General features: G+C 50.3%; 1 protein-coding gene across 1 annotated transcript in view; it reads right to left on the bottom strand.

Moving 5' to 3' along the window:
• Positions 1-6,068, bottom strand: part of LRRC28 (leucine rich repeat containing 28) — an 84,432-nt gene extending 78,364 nt beyond the window's left edge. Inside the window, exon 1 of the mRNA XM_073568779.1 lies at positions 5,916-6,068. The gene's annotated coding sequence lies outside the window, so the exon portion shown is untranslated. The remainder of the gene's footprint in view (positions 1-5,915) is intronic.
• Positions 6,069-22,428: the final 16,360 nt, after the last annotated feature.

Below are 22,428 nucleotides of genomic sequence, written 5' to 3'. Positions count from 1 at the left end.
TCTCTCACTGTATCACCTCTGACTGACTGAGACCCCTCTCCCTGTATCACCCCTGACTACGCCCCCTCTCCCTGTTTCATCTCTGACTGACTGAACTCTTTCTGTATCACCCCTGACTGACTGAGAAAAATGAGGATGAATGAACTCATGGAGATCAACATCCAACACTGCGGAGACACCATCACATGTTTCTCAACACAGTGATTCTAGAGCAATGCCCTCATCCCTTATGGGAAATATGTAAAAACATGCAAAACACAAGCCGCGGAAACACCATCACGTTTCTCAACGCAAGCAATGACTGACCAAGTCTTTCCCTGGGAAGGAACAACCACGGGAAGGGCAGTCTCCAATGAAGGAAACCACCTATGCCAAACCATGGTATCCATCCACAGACAGCTGTTTCGGGGTATTGCTCCTCATCAGTGTGGAGTAGGAAACTGCCTAGTAGAAGACTGTGAAAAATGAGGATGAATGAAGTCATGGAGATCAACATCCAACACTGCGGAGACACGATCACATGTTTCTCAATGCAGTAATTCTAGAGCAATGCCCCCATCCCTTATGGGAAATATGTAAAAACATGCAAAACAAGCCGTGGTTTCCTTCATTGGAGACTGCCCTTCCCGTGGTTGTTCCTTCCCGGGGAAAGACCTGGCCAGTCATTGCTTGCGTTGAGAAACATGTGATGGTGTCTCCGTGGCTTGTGTTTTGCATGTTTTTACATATTTCCCATAAGGGATTGGTGCATTGCTCTAGAATCACTGCGTTGAGAAACGTGATGGTGTCTCCGCAGTGTTGGATGTTGATCTCCATGAGTTCATTCATCCTCATTTTTCACAGTCTTCTAGGCATTGCTCCTACTGGCCAGTTTCCTACTCCACACTGATGAGGGGCAATACCCCGAAACAGCTGTCTGTGGATGGATACCATGTTTTGGCATAAGTGGATTCCTTCATTGGAGACTGCCCTTCCCGTGGTTGTTCCTTCCCGGGGAAAGACCTGGCCAGTCATTGCTTGCGTTGAGAAACATGTGATGGTGTCTCCGCGGCTTGTGTTTTCCCTGACTGACTGAGACCCCTCTCAATGTATCACCCCTGACTGATTGAACTTCTCTCGCCTGTATCATCCCTGACTGACTGAGACCACTCTCCCCTGTATAACCCTGACGGACTGAGCCCCCTCTCCCTGTATCTCCCCTGACTGAGCCCCCTCTCCCCTGTATCACCCCTGACTGACTGAGACCCTTCTCTCTGTATCACCCCTGACTGAGACCCCTCTCCCTGTATCACCTCTGACTGGCTGAGACCCCTCTCCCTGTATCACCCCTGACTGATTGAGACGCCTCTCCCTGTATCACCCCTGACTGAGACGCCTCTCCATGAATCACCCCTTACTGACTGAGATGCCTCTCCATGTATCACCCCTTACTGACTGAGACGCCTCTCCCTGTATCACCCCTGAATGACTGAGACCCCTCTCTCCTGTATCACCCCTGACCGACTGAGATCCCTTTTCCTGTATCACCCCTGACTGACTGAGACGCCTCTCCCTGTATCACCCCTGACTGAGACGCCTCTCCATGAATCACCCCTTACTGACTGAGATGCCTCTCCATGTATCACCCCTTACTGACTGAAACGCCTCTCCCTGTATCACCCCTGAATGACTGAGACCCCTCTCTCCTGTATCACCCCTGACCGACTGAGATCCCTCTTCCTGTATCACCCCTGACGGACTGCACTCCCTCTCCCTGTATCACCCCTGACTGAGACCCCTCTCCCTGTATCACCCCTGACTGTGCATCTCTCCCTGTATCAACACTGACTGACTGCGCGCCCTCTCTCCTTTGACACCCCTGACTGAGACCCCTCTCCCTCTATCACCCCTGACTGACTGAGACCCTTCTCCCTGTATCACCCCGACTGACTTCGGCCCCTCTCTCCTGTATTACCCCTAACTGACTGAACCCCTCTCCCTGTATCACCCCTGACAGACTGCGCCCCCTCTCCCTGTTTCTCCCCTGACTGACGCCTCTCCCTGTATCACCCGACTGACTGTGAGCCCCTCTCCCCTGTAACATCCATGACTGACTGCACCCCCTCTCTGTGTATCACCCCTGTCTGACTTAACCTCTCTCCTTGTATCACCCCTGACTGAGACCCCTCTGTATCACATTTAGCAACAGAAAAAAATATAATTTTTTTTAATGAGCATTAGGTCTACAGACAGGTTCACATCACCGCCACAAAATGACAACGTGGGATATTACGGCAGGCTATATCATATTCAGCAACAGAAAAAAATTCATAGTTTCATATCACCACAGCATTAAATGACAAGGTGGGGTACAACAGGCTGTTTCACATTTAGCTAGTGATAAAATAAGATTTAGAACGCTATACTCGTGCATGGAGTCCACTAGAAGCAGTGCACAACACACTTGTAGGACATGTGCCCTGTTGGCTTTGTCTGTGGACCTCAGTAATGACAAAAATAAATGCTGGAATGTAAATTTAACAGCCACACTGGACACTAGCTGGACAAGCCGCTGTGTCAGGACATTGTGAGCGCTTCCTGCGCCCTGTTTGGTTAGCTGCAATGTGCACACGTAAAGTTAGAAAAAAATAAGAAAATTATTGATGTGCTGTGGTTGCAAAACCGCCACGCCTCTGAGCTCTGCAACCCCCTACCCTTATCATACACGTGCCAAACGCTCATGATACACCACCATTATCATTGTTAAAGTGCTGAAAATATTTCTCTGGCAACGCAAATATTTTCCTGCACTTTTTACCGAATGTTACCAATTTTTTCTGATTTTTATAAAATTTTGCTCGTGTTTCAGATCACGAATCCGAATGTGCCATATTCGTGCCGAATTTATGTTTGACGGTTGTTTTCCAAACAATTTCGCTCATCACTAAAAACGATGCACACACTCAGAAATCTCTATATATAAAACTGAATATATGTATGTGTGTATCACCAACCAATCACGAAGCATCTTTCATTTCACCAGAGCTGTTCAAAAGAAGCTGAGCTGTGATTGGTTGCTATGATCAACAATTTTCCTTGCGACCAATCACTAAGCATCTCTAATTTCACCAGAGCTGGTTAAAAGTAGCTGAGCTGTGATTGGTTGCTATGAGCAAGTTATCCCACTTGACAACACCTCAGCAGACACTGACATGGTGGGAGAAATCTAGCATCCCCAGGAACATAAGCTCCCAGAAATTGTCTGCCCCCCAGAAAGGAGCACAGAGCACGTGACAGAAATGAATCCCCCCTCCCGTGGATCAATGGTTAGCAAGTTAGGGCAAATCCACTCAGTATTTTGGTACTGACCCCAGGCCTTTCTTAAAGGGATCTCCGGTATGGAAGTCAGGGCAAATCCATCCAGTGCTTTGTTTCTGACCCCATGCCTCGCTTAAAGGGATCCTCGGTATGGAAGTCAGGGCAATTGCCTTCAAATGCTCTGGTACTGACCCCAGGCCCCTCTTAAAGGGATCTCCTGTATGGAAGTTAGGGCAAATCCACTCAGCGCTCTGGTTCTGACCCAAGGCCCCTCTTAAAGAGATCCCCGGTATGGAAGTTAGGACCGTTCCAGTCAGCGCTCTGGTTCTGACCCCAGACTGACGGGATGATGTGAGATATTAGGGGGAGTAGTTCGGTGGCTCTGGCTGATGGGATGATGTGCGATATTAGGGGTAGTAGTCCGGTGGCTCTGACAGGATGATGTGGGATATTAGGGGTAGTAGTCCGGCGGCTGTGACGGGATGATGTGGGATATTAGTGGTAGTTGTCCGGTGGATCTGGCTGACGGGATGATGTGGGATATTAGGTGTAGTAGTCCAGTGGCTTTAACGGGATGATGTGGGATATTAGTAGTCCGATGGCTCTGGCTGATGGGACGATGTGGGATATTAGGGGTAGTAGTCCGGTAGCTCTGGCTGACGGGTTGATGTGGGATATTAGGGGTAGTAGTCCAGTGTATGTGACGGGATGATGTGGGATATTAGTGGTAGTTGTCCGGTGGCTCTGGCTGATGTGGGATATTAGGGGTAGTAGTCCAGTGGCTTTAACGGGATGTTGTGGGATATTAGTAGTCCAGTGGCTCTGGCTGATGGGACGATGTGGGATATTAGGGGTAGTAGTCCGGTAGCTCTGGCTGACGGGATGATGTGGGATATTATAGTGAATGTGGCTATGCGGAGTGGGCGGGGCTAATCACTCAGCTTTATATATGTATATATATATAGATATATATACACTCACTGGCCACTTTATTAGGTACACCATGCTAGTAAGGGGTTGGACCCCCTTTTGCCTTCAGAACTGCCTCAATTCTTCGTGGCAGAGATTCAACAAGGTGCTGGAAGCATTCCTCAGAGATTTTGGACCATATTGACATGATGGCATCACACAGTTGGCGCAGATTTGTCGGCTGCACATCCCTGATGCGAATCTCCCGTTCCACCACATCCCAAAGATGCTCTATTGGATTGCGATCTGGTGACTGAGGAGGCCATTTGAGTACAGTGAACTCATTGTCATGTTCAAGAAACCAATCTGAGATGATTCGAGCTTTATGACATGGCGCATTATCCTGCTGAAAGTAGCCATCAGATGTTGGGTACATTGTGGTCATAAAGGGATGGACATGGTCAGCAACAATACTCAGGTAGGCTGTGGCGTTGCAACGATGCTCAATTGGTACCAAGGGGCCCAAAGAGTGCCCAGAAAAAATTCCCCACACCATGACACCACCACCACCAGCCTGAACCGTTGATACAAGGCAGGATGGATCCATGCTTTCATGTTGTTTACGCCAAATTCTGACCCTACCATCCGAATGTCGCAGCAGAAATCGAGACTCATCAGACCAGGCAACGTTTTTCCAATCTTCTACTGTCCAATTTCGATGAGCTTGTGCAAATTGTAGCCTCAGTTTCCTGTTCTTAGCTGAGAGGAGTGGTACCCAGTGTGGTCTTCTGCTGCTGTAGCCCATCTGCCTCAAAGTTCGACGCACTGTGCGTTCAGAGATGCTCTTCTGCCTACCTTGGTTGTAACGGGTGGCAATTTGAGTCACTGTTGCCTTTCTATCAGCTCGAACCAGTCTGCCCATTCTCCTCTGACCTCTGGCATCAACATGGCATTTCCGGCCACAGAACTGCCGCTCACTGGATTTTTTTTCTTTTTCGGACCATTCTCTGTAAACCCTAGAGATGGTTGTGCGTGAAAATCCCAGTAGATCAGCAGTTTCTGAAATTCTCAGACCAGCCCTTCTGGCACCAACAATCATGCCACGTTCAAAGGCACTCAAATCACCTTTCTTCCCCATACTGATGCTCGGTTTGAACTGCAGGAGATTGTCTTGACCATGTCTACATGCCTAAATGCACTGAGTTGCCGCCATGTGATTGGCTGATTAGAAATTAAGTCTTAACACACAGTTGGACAGGTGTACCTAATAAAGTGGCCAGTGAGTGTATATAATCACTATAATTTGTTATAACTAACCGTAGTTAGTTACTATGCCTGGGCAGCGCCGGGTTCTTCAGCTAGTACATAATAATGCTCAAAATTTATTAACATGAGAAAGAGAAGGAGGGTAGACAAACATAAAATCAATTAAAACCAATACAAAAGACCCCTGAGCCCTGTAGCCATATACATAACAATATATTGCAGTAGCATGATGAGCACAAGAATAGGTCCATGCAACATGTAAGTTATAATTGAGCAGACATACTGCCGGTTCAACCGGTACAACTGGAGGGGGCTCCCGAAGGACAGAGAAAGCAATGTGGTGAATGACAGCTGGCGGCAGTATTACTGCTAACAGGAGAAGCAGGGGGGCCCGCTCTGCTGCACGCATATGATATGACGGTCAAACGGGACCCCTTCCTCACCTGTTAGTATTCATTAAGTGGCTGGTGCGGTGCAGTATCTATGGTGACGGTGGACGAAGGAAGAGAGGAGTGATGGAGAGGGAGGGAGTCTCAGTGAGTCATTGAAGCTGTGGCTCTGCGTGTGACTCACTGCTGCTGCTGTGCGCGTATGCACTCTTCTCAGCGTCTCTCAGTGATCCGCAGCACTGGGATACATGAGAATAGGGGAGGTGAGGAGGGAGGACTAGGCTAGGTAGGGGAAGGGCCGGGAATAAATGTAATGAAATGATCCACTATATAGGGGGATAGGATGGAGATCTACAGAGCGCCCCTGGTACAATGTCTAAGATGATATGGAGTGCACAGTGACATTTGTGCATCGTTACCTCTCAGCCAATCACAGACTTTGCCTTACAAGTGTAAGAAGAAGGACTGGTGGTACCTCTCTTGCGCCGGGTTCGGAACTGTCGGGGGGGAAAGCTTAGAGATCCGGACCGACCTTTGCACTGTGCAGCAGGGGTCGTGGCTAAGAGCAGAAAGCAACAGAGCGCACGTAAGCAGACAGACTTGGCGGGAACAAGCAGCGTGCAGCAGGGAGAGGTGAGTGCTCAGTGTATGGAGCACCGGAATAGCGCAAGCCTACACTCGTGCTTCCCTGTGACAACTCACAGAGACTGTGACCCCAGGATCATGCCTTGTGCCCGCTGGCCTCTGCAACGTGAGGTGCCAGACGCTTCAGGCCCATGAATATTGCGCGCGCACCGCTTGAGAAGGACCGGATGATTCACCGTGAGCTGTGCTCTTATTCCCCGGTGTACATCTGTCGAGCCACGTTAGACTCCGTTGTGGACTGCCCTGCACCCCACTCAGTAAACCCTGAACCAAGGAATCCGTTAAAGACGTCGAGGATAAATCGCTGCCATTGGAATTCAGCTCAACTACGCCTTCAGGACGACAACGGATCTACCACGCTCTGACCGTGTTGGTGAAACTGTTCACATTGTGGACTCCAGTCAGGAAGCCGTCGGACTGATACCTTAACCCTTGAGAACTGTTGCATTTTCTATTATATTCTTTACCTCTTCACGTATACCGATCTGTTATACCCCTGTTTATCATTTCTCCTCCCTGCATGAAGTACACCCCTGTTCAAGTAAAATTACGTTAACTCTTGCTCTGTCTCCTAACAATTACTGCATCCCGCATTACTGCTCACACTTAGTCAGCAGGATGCAGTCCAACAGCACGGAGGTGGCAGAGCAAGCAGTTGGGGGAGCCCCAAGGTCCAGCATATCCCCCTGGAGGCGATGTTAAGTAACCTCCCGAAATTTTCTGGAAGCAACACTCTGCTATGGGACTGGACTGAGCGGGTCAGGGGAATGATGAGGATGCACCCCATGACCCCCGCGTTAGAGGCAGAGGTTGCCATGTTAGCTCTGGATGGAGAGGCGAGGAATTCTGTCATGCTTAGACCCCCTCAAGAGCGGGACACTTTTAACAAGGTGCTTCAAATACTAGAAGAAATGCACGGAGACCCCACGGACGTAGGAAAATTACGTATGCGTTTATTTAGCCGTGTTCAAATGGAGGGGGAGACTGTGACCCAGTGCATGAACCTGCTACAGGAGATCCATACTGCAATTATTAAGAAAGACGGTGTAGTCGTAGGGTCTACTGACATAGTACTGCGGAATCAGTTGGTGACAGGCTTGACAGATGCGCTACTGAATCAGGCCTTGCGAGAGCGCTTGCGAGTAAATCCGCCCATGATCTTTTTTTTTTAGAAGTTGGGAGTGAAGCGCACGCGCGAGCAGGAGTTGACAGTCCCGACGGAGAAGGTCCGGAGCGGGGAGGTGTCTGTGACCATGGTCACCGAACCAGGATGGGTGGAAGAGTTGCGGAAAGAGATCCAGGAGATATGAGAACAGCATCATCAAACTTGTCCAGGGGTAGAACTGGTCCTGAGAACGTCCCACAGGGAAGAACTGCCTACATGTTAAAACTGCGGTGAGACTGCAAATTAGGCTTGGGGTTCTGTGCGATGGGGGAAACTCCTCCAATGCCGTCCGTTAAACTAGGAGGCTCCATGGCTGAGGGATGCCACCTGGAGCCTGAACAGTCAAGAAGGAGAACCAGAAGTCCCACAAGTCTAGTTTCCATGTGTCCTCTCGTTTGGACTGAAATGGATGGCCGGGCCGTTGTTTGATTGACACCGGCTCTCAAATGACCACGATGCCTGAGACAAACTTCAGACGGCATTTCCCTGAAACGATGCGGGGCACGGTGATAAAGTTGATTACTGCTAATCATTTAGCCATCCCAGTTGCAGGGGTGGTCTGGATGCAAGTTACTGTTTGTGGCAAAGATCTGGGTCGGAAGGGAGTGGTGCTGACCTATGGATGAACGTATTGAAGGAACTCGGAAGTTTTCTTATCAATGAGTCGACAGAAGTGTTCCTGAAACAGTGGAGCCCTCGTACTCCCCAAAGGAGAGTGTTCCAGCAGTTGATCCATGTGGCCCAAGCCCAAGAAACCTCTAGTGATGGGAAGACACTGGGAAAAGTGATCATTCCAGCCGCAGCCAACCTTGTTCTACCACCGGGCCAAACTGTGCTCACCCTGCCCATTGGAAAACGCGAGGCTAGGAGCCCTGGAGCAGCACTGGGTGGCTCAGATGGCGAAGTATCGATATAGAATCGCCTACATGAGGGGAACAGAGAACACTCACACAGACTCCTTATCCACAGGGACACATAAGAGACCTGGACCCAACCGGGACAAAGAACTGGAGGCTGAAGAAATCACTGAGTTCCGTGATTCTGCCAGGACATTGGCAGCTACGCAGGAACAGATTCAGGCAGCATCCAGAGAATGCATTCTGGGACGACCCCGTGACGAGTGGGTTCGATTGCAACAGGAAGATGGGGAACTCGCTCAAATGAGACAGTGGGTAACTCTAAAACAACTGCCAAGTTAGAGAGAGAGAGACGCCCTGTCACCGGGGTCTCTGCAGGTCCTTTGACAGTGGGAAAGGCTCCACCTCAAAGATGGACTGTTGTACCGGAAGATCCAGATGCAACGGGAACTGGGTGTTACCTGGCAAGTGGTGATCCCCGAGACGCTGCTTCATAAGGTGGCCACAGAGGCACACGAAAGAGGAGCTCATTTCGGTCAAGTGAAAACCTTTCAGTGGCTACAGAAGATAGTCTACCATCCTCGACTAAAAGCTGTAGTCGAAGAGGCATGTCAGCAGTGTAGAAGCTGTGAGTTAAGGTACTGTCACACTAAGCGATATCGCTAGCAATATCGCTATAACTTGTGACGTTATAGCGATATTACTAGCGATATCGCTGTGTCTGATACTTACCTACGACCCGCTCCGCCGCTGGTTATCGCTGATCGCGCGAGAATGTCCTGGACCGCTTCTCGTTGTCAGCTTCCTGCGGCGCTTCCTGTGGAGAGATGAGCGACGAGCGTGGAGCCGGGCGGGAGGACACAGGATCGCCTAGTGTGACAGGTAAGTAGCAACCCCCGTCCCCAGCGATGTCGCTAGTGAGATCTGCCTGTGTGGCAGCTCACTAGCGACCATTTAACGATGTACCAGCGATCCTGACCGCGTCATATCGCTGGTCGGGATCGCTGGTACATTGCTAAGTGTGACAGTACCTTTAGCTAAACCTCCGGATCATTGAGCTCCCACACAGACTGTCATGACTTCTGCCCCCCTAGAAGTGTTGATAATAGATTATCTGACGATAGGTCCGGCCCACCTCGGATATGAACATTGCCTGGTTATGACTGACCACTTCACCAAATTTGCTATTGTGACTCCATCTCAGGATCAAACTGCTGAATCAGCGGCAAAAGCCATTTGCAGGAATTTCATTCAAGTGTACGGCTGCCCGAAGAGGATCCACTCTGATCAAGGCGCCTGTTTCCAGGGGCGAGTAGTGGAAGAATTGCATTGCATATACCAGCTTGAAAAATTTTGGACGACGCCCTATCATCCTCAGGGAGATGGAGCCTGTGAACGGTTCAATCGAACTCTGATTCAGATGTTGAGGATGCTAGAGGAAGACAGAAAAGTCAGTTGGCCTGAATCTGTAGCTGAAGTAGTTTGGTTGTACAATAACCGAGTACATCACACTACCGGGTACACGCCATATACTCTGCTATTCGGCCGACCGGATAGAGAGATTACTGAGCTGGAATTGGATCCAGAGGAGGACTACCCACGGACGGGGGTGTCCACCTGGGTTCGAGAACATCATCACCGGGTACAAACACTGCACCACCTTGTGCAGACTAAGTTTTGGGAACTTGAGCATCTGGAGACACCTCCCCTGCGAGGGACAGCTCTACAAGCCGGGGACCGTGTGTTGGTCTGAGACAAGCGCTCTTGAGACAAACTGAAGTACAGCTGGAAAAAACTCTTTATCGAGTAAAACGAAGAATCAGCACTGAAGGTCCTGTCTACGAAGCCCAACCTGAAGGGGAGAAAGACACCCCTACTCGAAGGGTCCATCGGAATATGCTATGCCCTTGTCTATCAAAAGATCTTGATCAAGTGGAGGAGATAAAACACAAAAATTGAGCTTGGTTTGAGTTGGTACACATGCAGCATATAAATGCATGTTCACATGGCCAAAAAGCATACAAAACCTACAAAAGACAAAATGAAAAAACCCTGCTATAATTAAATAAGTAAAAAGCAAAAGTGCATTTAAATCATACAGTTCTTAGTAATACTGTATTTGATCAAACATAGCATAAAAGCCGTCCCACCTTCGACAAGGTGACTCTGTGGTCGGGGCGGTCCTACACTATCTAGTATTAATAACCTTATCATGTGTCAAAGTTGACGTCTGTGTGAATAAGGGCAGACAAGTGGGTCGCCCTCCCAGGTCCGTAGGGTACTCGGTACCGGGCCGGTGTCAGTGGGACGTGTCACAGCAGCGCCCAAGTAATGGGGGAAATTGTGAATGGTGGAATGTAATTAGATGAATACTTCGTGACGCCACCTGTGGTGTTCGGCAAGTGAGGTGTTAAGCTGACGCTGCTTGCAGATCCTCTGGGGCTGATTGTTATGAATGGGTCACCGAGGAGAAAAAAAAGCAACACACGCTAAGTCTTAGAAAACCAGAGAGGTTGGTAACAATGCAGATTGCAGATCCCTGATCTTAACACACAGCTAGCAGCAGTCGTGGAGCGTGCCTACGATGGTCCTGGATGCCTCGTCACAACCGGAGAGCTAAATAAGCCTAAAGTAAGAAAAGAGGAAAACTAACTCCCCCAGAGCAGACCCCAAAGGAAAGACAGCCCCCCACATGTATTGACGGTGAAGCAAGATGAAAACACAAACAAAGGCAGAAAAATAGGCTGAGCAAACGATGGGGCCAAACTAAATTGAAAGGACAGGAAAGGAAAGAAACTGTCTGCAATCTGCCAAAAAAACCCTACCCAAAATAATGTCAAACACTTCTGATAACAAAATTAACCCTGAAGTCACTAGACTTCTCCCACTATATCAGCACTCTGAAATATTCTGAGACACAGCAAAAAAGAGGCCAATCTAATAAAAGACAAAAAGGCAAATTGGCAAATACAGATAAATAAGAGTGGAAATTCAGCACAGCCCAGCCGGGCTGGCTGACCACACAAAAACTGAGTTGACCAACAAGAGCAAGTGTGAACATTAGCAAAAACAAACAACTTGAGAAGACTGGAGCAGAGCTGAAGTCCAAGACCTGAGAAGCAGACTGAATCACCAGCACCAGGATAGGGCGTCGGCTGTCTTATATCCAGTCTGATACTCCAAAGATCCAATCATTATCCTCCTCATCAGGTGGCAGACCATTACCAATTAAACCAACCTCACTACCTCCTGTCACCACCAGAGGGAGAACGGAAGGAGAACTCCCAGCTGGTGGAGCAGAAAATGAGCTCATAACAGCTGATGGTGTGTTGCAGCTAAAATGGTGAAGCTCCCCACAGGTGGAGCTGTAGCCCCAGGGCAGTGTGGATGTAGGGGACGAGGAGAGGCACAAGCGATGTAAAATCTGGTACCCAGGTGTAGCGGTGCTGGGTGCGTTGGCGCGAGAATGAATGGAGGACACCGGGGCTTGCAGTTCCAAAGCTTTACTCACAGTCTGTAGTGCACACAGGTGCCTGCCTCTGTGGTTGTCCTCCGGGTCAGGGACTCTGTGTCATGTCGGACACTGTTCGCACCAGGGTGTCCAGCAGACAGCGGTAATACCCCATCCTACCACTTTGTTCTCAGCAGCGCTGGTTGGTCTTCAGATCCGGCTTGGATTGGGTTAACCAGGTTGTCATTCTGGCTGGGGCTTAGTCACGCCCTCTGCCTTTAAATTGTCCTGCGTGACTATGGGTGTCGCCGACTATAGCTCTCACCTTGTGCTAGCGATACCGGTCTGGAGTGGTGGTCTTAGGAGCATACAATATCTGGTGTAGTATATTCTGTTGTTGCCATTTTGCCTCCCTGTATGGTATTATTTGGTTGCCCTTGCAAATTATTGTTCTCTCTTGTGTGTATGAGGTGTGGTGCGTTTCCCTTATCCTTGTCCATACTTATTTGTGGGGTCTGGTGTTTGGTCTCCTCACTGGGTGGAGGGTGGTGGGTTCAGCTTAGGGCTGGACAGGAGACAAGGACAGGGTGGAGCCCAGGCAGGCACACATTTAGTGTAAACCCTGGGTTGAGGGACAGACAAGGTTTCCCCTAGTCTGAGGGACATCGCAGGGGCCCCGGGGTTTCAGCCTAAAGTTACCTAGGCTTCCCATGACATTATAGTCGGCCCAAAAATTATTTACCATGGATCCTATAGTCTCCATAACCAAGCAGCTGGAGGCTCTGTCCATACAGGTCACTGAACTGAGGGGGGCAGTCCAGCAACAAGGCCTGTCAGTTCCTGCTGTACAAACTGAGGCAGCAGTCAGGGCAGCTGAACCCAAGTGACCTCTCCCTGAACGATTTTCTGGTGATCGCTGTAAGTTCGCTGTATTTCGTGAATCCTGCAAATTGTATTTTTGTATGCGTCCACTCTCCTCAGGAAATGAGGCTCAGCGTGTGGGCTTGGTAATTTCCTTGCTGAGTGGTGATCCACAAGCATGGGCCTTTTCACTACCTTCTGATTCACCTGCATTTGAGTCCGTAGACTTTTTTTTTCTGCTCTTGGTTTAATCTATGACGATCCTGACAGACTGGCGTTAGCAGAATCTAAAATACGCTCTCTACTCCAGGGTGAGCGACTGGTGGAGGATTACTCTACTGAATTTCGTCGCTGGGCTGTGGACACTCAATGGAATGACCCTGCACTAAGGAGTCAATTCTTGCATGGGGTTTCTGGAAGGGTTAAACAGGCTATGTTAATGTATGAGACTCCCGCCTCTCTGGAGGCTGCTATGGTGCTTGTAGTGCACATTGATCGCTGCTTTCGTCAGAGGTCGCAGGAGACATTGCCTGTGGGGGGGGGCAGTTTCTGGTGAGGTTGCCTCAGGTGAATCCATGGAGCCTATGCAGATCGCTGGTATATCACATTCACATAATAACAAGCATAAATGTCCCTTGCCCAGAAAGCAAGGGGTTTGTTTTTTTTGTGGCAAAAAAGGACATTTTATTAATGCTTGCCGGCTGGTACCTAAGAAAGACGCGCCAGCGGAAAACTGCTAGGCTCAGAGGGTTTGGAGGAGTCTAGTCTGAGCCTTTGCATATCCTCCGTGGTGGTCTCCCAGTGTATGCTCCCTGCCAAGGTTGTAGTCGGGGGCCAAGAGCTGTCGATTACTGTATTTGTAGATAGTGGTTCAGCTGCAAATCTCATCGATGAGAGGTTTGCGCGGACAGCGGGATTTAAGGTGGAGAAGCTGCCTAATCCTATCCGGGTGGTTACCATCAATGCCTCCCCTCTCTCACAAGGGGAGATTAAAGAGTTTGTGGCTGATGTACAACTCCACATTGGGGTCCTACACTCTGAGCGGGTAACATGTAAGGTGCTCAGTAATTTACCTGCTCAGGTAGTTCTGGGGTTTCCATGGTTGTCTATGCACAATCCGGTGATTGATTGGAAAACCCAGGATATAATTCAGTGGAGCAGATATTGCCAGGAGAGTTGTCTGGCCACGTGTATCTACGCGGTGACTCCCAGCATCCCGGAGCCACTGCTGGACTTTGCTGATGTATCTTCTGAAAAAGGTTGTTCAGAGCTGCCACCGCACCGACCCTATGACTGTGCTATTAGGTTAAAACCGGGAGCCAAGTTACCGAAAGCCAGAATGTTTAATATCTCAGGTCCTGAGAGGCAAGCTCTCAAAGAATACATTGCAGAAAGTCTAAGCAAAGGGCACATTAGGCCTTCATCATCTCCATTGGCGGTGGGGTTCTTCTTTGTCAAGAAGAAAGATGGTCGATTATGCCCGTGTCTGGATTTCAGGGAACTCAACCAGATTACGGTTCATGACCCATACCCGATGCCACTCATACCCGATTTGTTCAATCAGGTGTCTGGTGCCAAATGGTTTTCCAAACTTGACCTCAGGGGGGCGTACAATCTCATAAGAGTCCGTCAAAGGGATGAATGTAAGACGGCATTTAATACCCCTGAAGGTCATTTTGAGAATTTGGTGATGCCATTTGGGTTGACGAGCGAGCCAGCAGTATTTCAACATTTCATAAATGATGTCTTTTCTCATCTTTTGGGGAAATTTGTTATCATATACCTTGATGACATTCTTATTTACTCACGTGACCGTGATACACACATAGAGCATGTTAGGCAGGTATTGCAGTTGCTCAGAGAGAACAAGCTCTATGCCAGGCTTGAGAAATGTGTATTTGTCGTCCAAGAATTACCTTTTTTGGGTTATGTAATTTCCACTTCAGGGTTTAAAATGGACACCGCTAAAGTGCAAGCGGTGCTGCATTGGGATCGGCCTGATAATCTCAAGGCGCTTCAGCGGTTCCTGGGCTTTTCCAACTATTATAGGAAATTTATTAAGAATTTTTCTATAATTGCTAAACCGCTCACCGACATGACTAAAAGAGGTACCAATTTTTCTGACTAGTCCGAGGCTGCGGTGTGCGCCTTTGAATTCCTCAAAAACAGTTTTGCTTCAGCTCCCATCCTGGTTCAGCCTGATATCTCCCTACCATTTACCGTGGAGGTGGATGCATCTGAGGTTGGAGTGGGGGCGGTACTGTCTCAGGGCCCATCCTTGGGCAAATTGCATCCGTGTGCCTACTTCTCCAAGAAGCTGTCGCCTGCTGAGCGTAATTACGATATTGGTAACTGGGAATTGTTGGCCATCAGGTTGGCATTTGAGGAATGGAGACACTTCTTGGAGGGGGCTGTCCATCAGATTACTGTTATAACAGACCATAAAAATCTGCTTTATTTAGAGTCTGCTAAACGCCTGTCCCCCAGACAGGCTCGCTGGGCGTTATTCTTCACCCGGTTCAATTTTTTTGTGACCTACCGACCAGGTTCTAAGAATACTAAGGCAGACGCCTTGTCCAGATGTTTTCCGGGTGGAGAGCCATGTGAGGAGTCGGTGCCTATCCTCCAAAAGGGTGTTGTGGTCTCGGCTATCACGACAGAAGTTGAGGCAGAGATTGCTGAGGCTCAGGAGGAGGTACCGCCGGATCTGCCTCCTAATAAATCGTTTGTGCCACTACACCTACGCTTAAAAGTGTAAAGGGAACATCACAATACTGTCCTGGCAGGCCACCCAGGGGTTAAGGGCACTCTGGAACTTGTATCACGTCGTTTTTGGTGGCCCAAAATCCGGCAGGACGTGGCCTCATATGTGTCCGCCTGTACCACGTGCGCACGGGCCCAGACACCACGCTCCCATCCTGCTGGCATGTTGCATCCTCTCTGTGTGCCCAGTAAGCCATGGACTGAGATTTCCATGGATTTCATTACGGATTTGCCCTCCTCGGCTGGGAACATGGTCATTCTGGTAATAGTTGATCGGTTCTCTAAAATGTCGCATTTCGTTGCTTTGCCATCTTTGCCAAATGCGAAGACCCTTGCACAGGTATTTATTCGCGAGGTGGTCAGACTTCATGGTGTCCCGTCTGACATTGTATCTGATAGAGGTACACAATTTGTGGCAAAATTTTGGAGAGCCTTTTGTTCACGCCTAGGGATTAAATTGTCTCATTCATCGGCTTTCCATCCTCAGTCAAATGGGCAGACTGAGCGTATGAACCAAAACCTGGAACAATACTTACGCTGTTTTGTGTCTGACAATCAGGAAGCGTGGTCGGCGTTTCTTCCTCTGGCTGAATTCGCGATAAACAATCATTGTCAGGAATCGTCTGGGGAATCTCCTTTTTTTTGTGTTTATGGTCAACATCCCCAATTCTGTACCTTGCGCCAGGGGTGCTCTGTTGGCGTTCCTGAGGAGGACCAGTTGGGAGCACAATTGTCATCCATTTGGAGGAGAGTAAAGCAGCGCTTGCTGAGTGTAGGTTCTAAGTATAAACGTGTGGCTGACAGTAGACGTGTGCCAGGTACGGACCTGTGTGTGGGTGATTGGGTGTGGTTGTCCACAAGGAACATCAAACTCAAAATACCATCACTTAAGTTGGGTCCCAGGTTCATTGGTCCGTTTAGGATCTCCGCAATTATCAACCCTGTGGCATTTCATTTGGAGTTACCTGCCGTATACAAGATACATAATGTGTTTCACAAGGCGTTACTTAAAAAGGTCATGGGTTCTGTTGATGTTTCTCCCTTGCCACCGCCTTCCATCTTGGTGGATGGCACGTTGGAGTTTAAGGTGTCCAAGGTGGTTGACTCTCGGGTAGTGCGTCGCACTCTACAGTACCTTGTCCACTGGAGTGGCTATGGTACTGAGGAGAGGACTTGGGTGCCGGCTTCGGACATACATGCAGACCGACTGGTTACGATGTTTCATCGCCGCCATCTGGACAAGCCAGGCCCTTGACATTGTGAGGTTCCTGGGGTCCCTCATAGAAGGCGGGGTACTGTCATGTCAGACACTGTTCGCACCAGGGTGTCCGGCATACGGCAGTAATACCCTATCCTACCACTTTGTTCTCAGCGGCGCTGGTTGGTCTTCTGATCCGGCTTGGATTGGGTTAACCAGGTTGTCATTCTGGGTGAGGGCTTAGTCACGCCCTCTGCCTTTAAATTGTCCTGCGTGACTATGGGCATCGCCGACTATAGCTCTTGCCTTGTGCTAGCGATACCGGTCTGGAGTGGTGGTCTTAGGAGCATACAATATCTGGTGTAGCATATTCCGTTGTTGCCATTTTGCCTCACTGTATGGTATTATTTGGTTGCCCTTGCACATTATTGTTCTCTCTTGTGTGTACGCGGTGTGGTGCATTTCCCTTATCCTTGTCCATACTTATTTGTGGGGTCTGGTGTTTGGTCTCCTCACTGGGTGGAGGGTGGTGGGTTCAGCTTAGGGCTGGACAGGAGACAAGGACAGGGTGGAGGCCCAGGCAGGCACACCTTTAGTGTAAACCCTGGGTTGAGGGACAGACAGGGTTTCCCCTAGTCTGAAGGACATCGCAGGGGCCCCGGGGTTTCAGCCTAAAGTTACCTAGGCTTCCCATGACACTCAGTCAACCTCCAGGCAAGATGGAACACTCCCTTCCAACACTCCGCCAACATGTGCCTTTCTGAACGTCTCCTCTATAGCACCTTTAAGTGTGAAGATCTCCTAGTACTGAGTTACACTGGAGTTCCTCCTTACAGATGTTCCCAAGAACTCTACTTGTACGGCAGACAGCTGTAGCCTGCTTCGGGGACTCTCTAATCCTGAGTCCCGGCTCTCCCATGTTGCTGTTGTGCCCCCAAGTCTTAGATGGCAGTAGTGCATTTACAGCCGACTACTCCACCGGTGTCTGCTGCCGAACCATAAGTGTCCATACAACCTCGGGGACTGGGCTCCTGCCTTGCGCTTAGAACCTATAGGCAGGGTTCTCTCCAAACCCACGTCCTCTCTGTTCTCTTCTACGCCTTCGTTCTGTACTAATCTCTCTTTCTTATGGAAGCTTAGGTTTCAGTTCAACATCTTTCTCCTTCTTTCCTTTCCCGTGCCAGCTGGCTCAGATCACTGAGGCAGCTGCAGCACTCCTTCCTCCATCCCTCTTCCAGGGATCCTCTCCGAGTGACCTTCTCCCTCTACCTCTCCATCTGACTGACTGACCGACTGACTGTAATTCTGAACCTCCCCGCTCTTTTATATTCTAAACTCCACCTGCCTCCCAGCACGTTTAGTGTTCCAAGCAGGGAACCACCAAAGATGCTCTGCTACCCTCTGAGCATGGAGCCGCATGTGGCTTTGCTGAACTACTGTGTTGTGTGGGATGCGAGTGTTGGAGCGTGGTCAGGAGTTCCCACCTTACCTGGATGGTGGGGCACTACACCTTAGGAGAAGGTGCAGTACCTCTGTGGCGACGGAGCCTCAGGGGCGCCACACAAGGATCGGGGCCCAAACTCTGGACACCAGTCAGGGGAAGCCTTTAAATACAATTTCCAGCTCAGGAGACGGAGGCCACACCTCAGCTTGTACAGAATGCAAAAATACAAAGAAAAAAACAAAAATTGAGCTTGGTTTGAGTTGGTACACATGCATCGGATCTACCATGCACTGACCGTGTTGGCGCCACTGGTCACACTGTGGACTTTTCAGTCAGGAAGCTGTTGGACTGATAAGTTAACCCTTGAGAATTGTTGCTATTTCTATTATACTTTTTACCTCATCCCGTATACCAGTCCGTTATACCCCTGTTTATCATCTCTCCTCCATGCGTGGGTATACCCCTGTTCAAGTAAAATTACGTTATCTCTTTCTCTGTCTCCTGTCCGTTACTGCATCCCGCAACCTGCTCAAAACAAGCACATCTGTGATTGGCTGACAAGGGATGATCTACAAGTATCTTCTGTGCACTGGAGTCTGTCACGCCGTGCTCACCTGGGGGCGGGACCTCGGTCCCGACGTCATCTCTTCCGGAGCTGCGGTCACTCCGGGGGTCCCGTAGGGTGCGCACGCGCAGCTCTCGTCCCCGGGCCTCCTCCTACATGTCACGTTTGCGCTTGCGCGCTCTTGTCAGTGCTGTATAGGGCTCGGTCCTCTCTATGGTAATGGAGGACCTGACCTGGAACCTGTAGTGGTCATGTGCTTTCTGGCTAGTTCCTGACCCGGAACCAGTAGTAGTCATGTGCTATATCAGACGACCTCCCCCTAGGGGAGGTGCCTGATTATTGCTGTGCTTCCTGGCTTGGTCTGCCGTGTCCCTGCCTGGCTGTGCGCTGTACTCAGGTCCTCTGCCTTGCACTCTGTTGTGCCTCTTGGCACACGCTCTGAATCTGCACTCTGCTTTGTACTTGGTTGTGCCTCCTGGCACACGCTCTGACCCTGTGTTCTGTCTCGTACTCGGTTGTGCCTCCTGGCACATGCTCTGACACTGTACTCTGTCTCATACTCGGTTGTGCCTCCTGGCACACGCTCTTACCCTGTACTCTGTCTTATACTCAGTCGTGCCTCCTGGCACACACTCTGATTCCGTGCTCTGTCTTATACTCAGTTGTGCCTCCGGGCACACACTCTGATCCTGTACTCAGTCTCTTACTCTGTTACACCTCCTGGCATGCCTGCTGCCTGACTCAGTGCTCTGACGTGCTCCTTGCACGCTTCCTGCTTCGCTCACACCCGGACGAACGAAGTCTCTGTATACCACGTGTTCCCGTGTCCACACTTTACACGTTCCTGCAGACACTCTCACCCACTCGTGTCTCCTGTGAGCCGGCCGCCTGGTGCCAGCAGTCGTGGTGCCTCACCCCCTGGGGCTTGCCCCTGACACTCCCTGTATAGGGGGTGGTCTTCACTAGGTCAGCTCGCCCTGGGAGTGTTGGTGTCACGACCCAGAGGGTCCACTCCAGGAGTCGTCACAGTATAATCAGGCCATGGACCCCGCTGGTGCCATACCTCCATCCAAAAGGAACTGGTGTTCCTACGGGAGAGTCAGACCATGATTATGGTCTTTTTGAAATCCATGGAGTCTCGTTTGTCGGCCATACAATCCGTTTCTGCCCAGTCCTCGGCCCCGCACCCGATGCCGCGCCTCGGCAAGCCACCCCGATATAGCGGGGACCCTAAGTTTTGTCGAGGATTTCTGAACCAATGCCGGTTACATTTTGAGCTTTTGCCGCAGCACTATCCCACTGAGCGCGCCCAAATTGCCTTTATTGTTTCACACTTAGAGGGGGAGGCATTAGCATGGGTGAACCCCCTCTGGGAGCGCAATGACCCACTCGTCTCTCGGCTTTCCACCTTTTTGGACACCTTCCGCAAGGTGTTCGACGAGCCGGGTCGGCTGGCCTCTATCACCGAGTCCCTCTTTAACCTCCATCAGGGTACGCTACCGGTAGGACAGTATGCCATCCATTTTCGTACCTTGGCCTCCGAACTCGGTTGGAACAACGAGGCTCTCGTAGGGATCTTTTGGCGTGGCCTGTCCAGTCGGATCAAAGACGTACTGGCAGGTCGGGATACTCCCACCTCTTTAGAGGATCTGATCTCACTGGCGACACGCATCGACCTGCGGTTTCAGGAACGTGCCCGTGAATTAGCCAGAGAGAGGAGCTCCTCTCACCTCCTCCGTTCCTGCTCCAAGAAGCCGGGAAACTTCTCCGCCTAGGGTTGATAGGAGAGGCCTCCCTAGGTGTACGTGATTCCTCTCCTCCCCTGCTCGTGTCCGTATTATTGAATCTCGGTGCCAAGCGTTATTCTGAGGAGGCTTTCCTGGATTCTGGCGCGGAGGGGAATTTTATCACACTCGAGGCGGTTAAAAAATACCGGATTCCTGTCAGATCCCTGGAGACTCCTCGGTCGATTGTTTCGGTCAATGGTACGTCCGTGCTGGAGTCCGTTACCCAGGCCACCGAAGAGATCGAGCTGCAGATCGGAGCCCTGCACCTGGAGAAGATCTCCTTCCTCGTCTTGTCCACCATGTCTCACGCACTTCTTCTAGGCCTCCCTTGGCTACGGACTCATGAGCCAACCCTGGACTGGCGGTCGGGGGAGATACTCCGGTGGGGACCGTTCTGTCAGGAGAAGTGCCTGTTGCCCGTCCGTCTGATGAACTCTGCCGGTCCATCCCCGGCACCTACAGGTCTGCCGTCGGCTTACTGGTCCTTTGCAGATGTTTTCGACAAGAAGGAGGCCGAGACTCTGCCTCCCCATCGGCCATATGACTGTCCGATTGACCTCATTCCTGGTTCTACGCCACCCAGGGGTAGGATATACCCGCTATCCCCTGCTGAGACCCAAGCTATGTCTGACTATATCCAGGAGAACCTTGCTAGAGGTTTCATCCGTAAGTCCTCCTCGCCCGTGGGAGCGGGATTTTTCTTTGTAAAAAAGAAGGACGGTTCCCTCCGTCCTTGCATAGACTACCGAGGCCTGAACAATATCACGGTCAAGAACAAGTACCCATTGCCATTGATCCCGGAGCTCTTTGACCGACTTAGAGGAGCTCGAATTTTCACCAAACTGGATCTTCGTGGGGCCTACAACTTGATCCGCATTCGTTCCGGGGATGAGTGGAAGACCGCCTTTAACACCAGAGACGGTCACTACGAGTACTTGGTCATGCCCTTCGGCCTCTGCAATGCCCCAGCGGTTTTCCAGGAGTTCGTGAATGACGTCTTCCGGGATATGCTGTACTCCTGCGTGGTAGTCTATCTGGATGACATCCTCGTTTTTTCTCCAGACCTCTCCGCCCACAGAAAGAACGTGTGTCAAGTCCTCCAGCGCCTGAGGGAGAACCGCCTTTATGCCAAGCTCGAGAAATGTGCCTTCGAGCAAACGTCCCTGCCATTCTTGGGCTACATTATCTCAGAATCAGGTCTATGCATGGATCCGGCAAAAGTGTCCGCCGTCCTCGATTGGCCACAGCCCCATGGGGTGAAGGCAATCCAACGCTTCCTTGGTTTTGCGAACTACTACCGACAGTTCGTTCCTCATTTTTCCTCGTTGGTTCGCCCCATCTCGTCCCTTATCTGCAAGGGAGCTAACCCAAAGGCTTGGCCCTCTGAGGCTGAAGAGGCCTTCCAGTCGTTGAAACAAGCCTTCGCCGCTGCTCCGGCGCTTCACCGACCTGAGGTTAGTAGACCTTTCACTCTTGAGGTAGACGCATCCTCTACTGGGGCTGGCGCAGTCCTTCTGCAGAAATCCTCTTCTGGACGTTTTGTCACCTGTGGCTTCTTTTCTAAAGTATTTTCCTCCACTGAGCAGAACTACTCCATTGGCGACAAAGAGCTATTGGCCATTAAGTTGGCCTTGGAGGAGTGGAGGTACTTACTGGAGGGTGCCATACATCCATTCAAGATCTTCACAGACCATAAGAACCTGGCGTACATCCAGTCCGCACAGAGGCTCAATCCTCGGCAAGCCCGGTGGTCCCTATTCTTCGCCCGCTTTGACTTTGAGCTACATTTTCGGCCCGGCGATAAGAACGTTAGAGCGGATGCGTTGTCAAG

This window comes from Dendrobates tinctorius, unplaced genomic scaffold (assembly GCF_039654945.1).
Source record: "Dendrobates tinctorius isolate UK_male_01 unplaced genomic scaffold, ASM3965494v1 ptg000022l, whole genome shotgun sequence".
Classification (NCBI taxonomy): Eukaryota; Metazoa; Chordata; class Amphibia; order Anura; family Dendrobatidae; genus Dendrobates; species Dendrobates tinctorius.
This window is presented reverse-complemented; position numbering and strand designations above follow the sequence as displayed.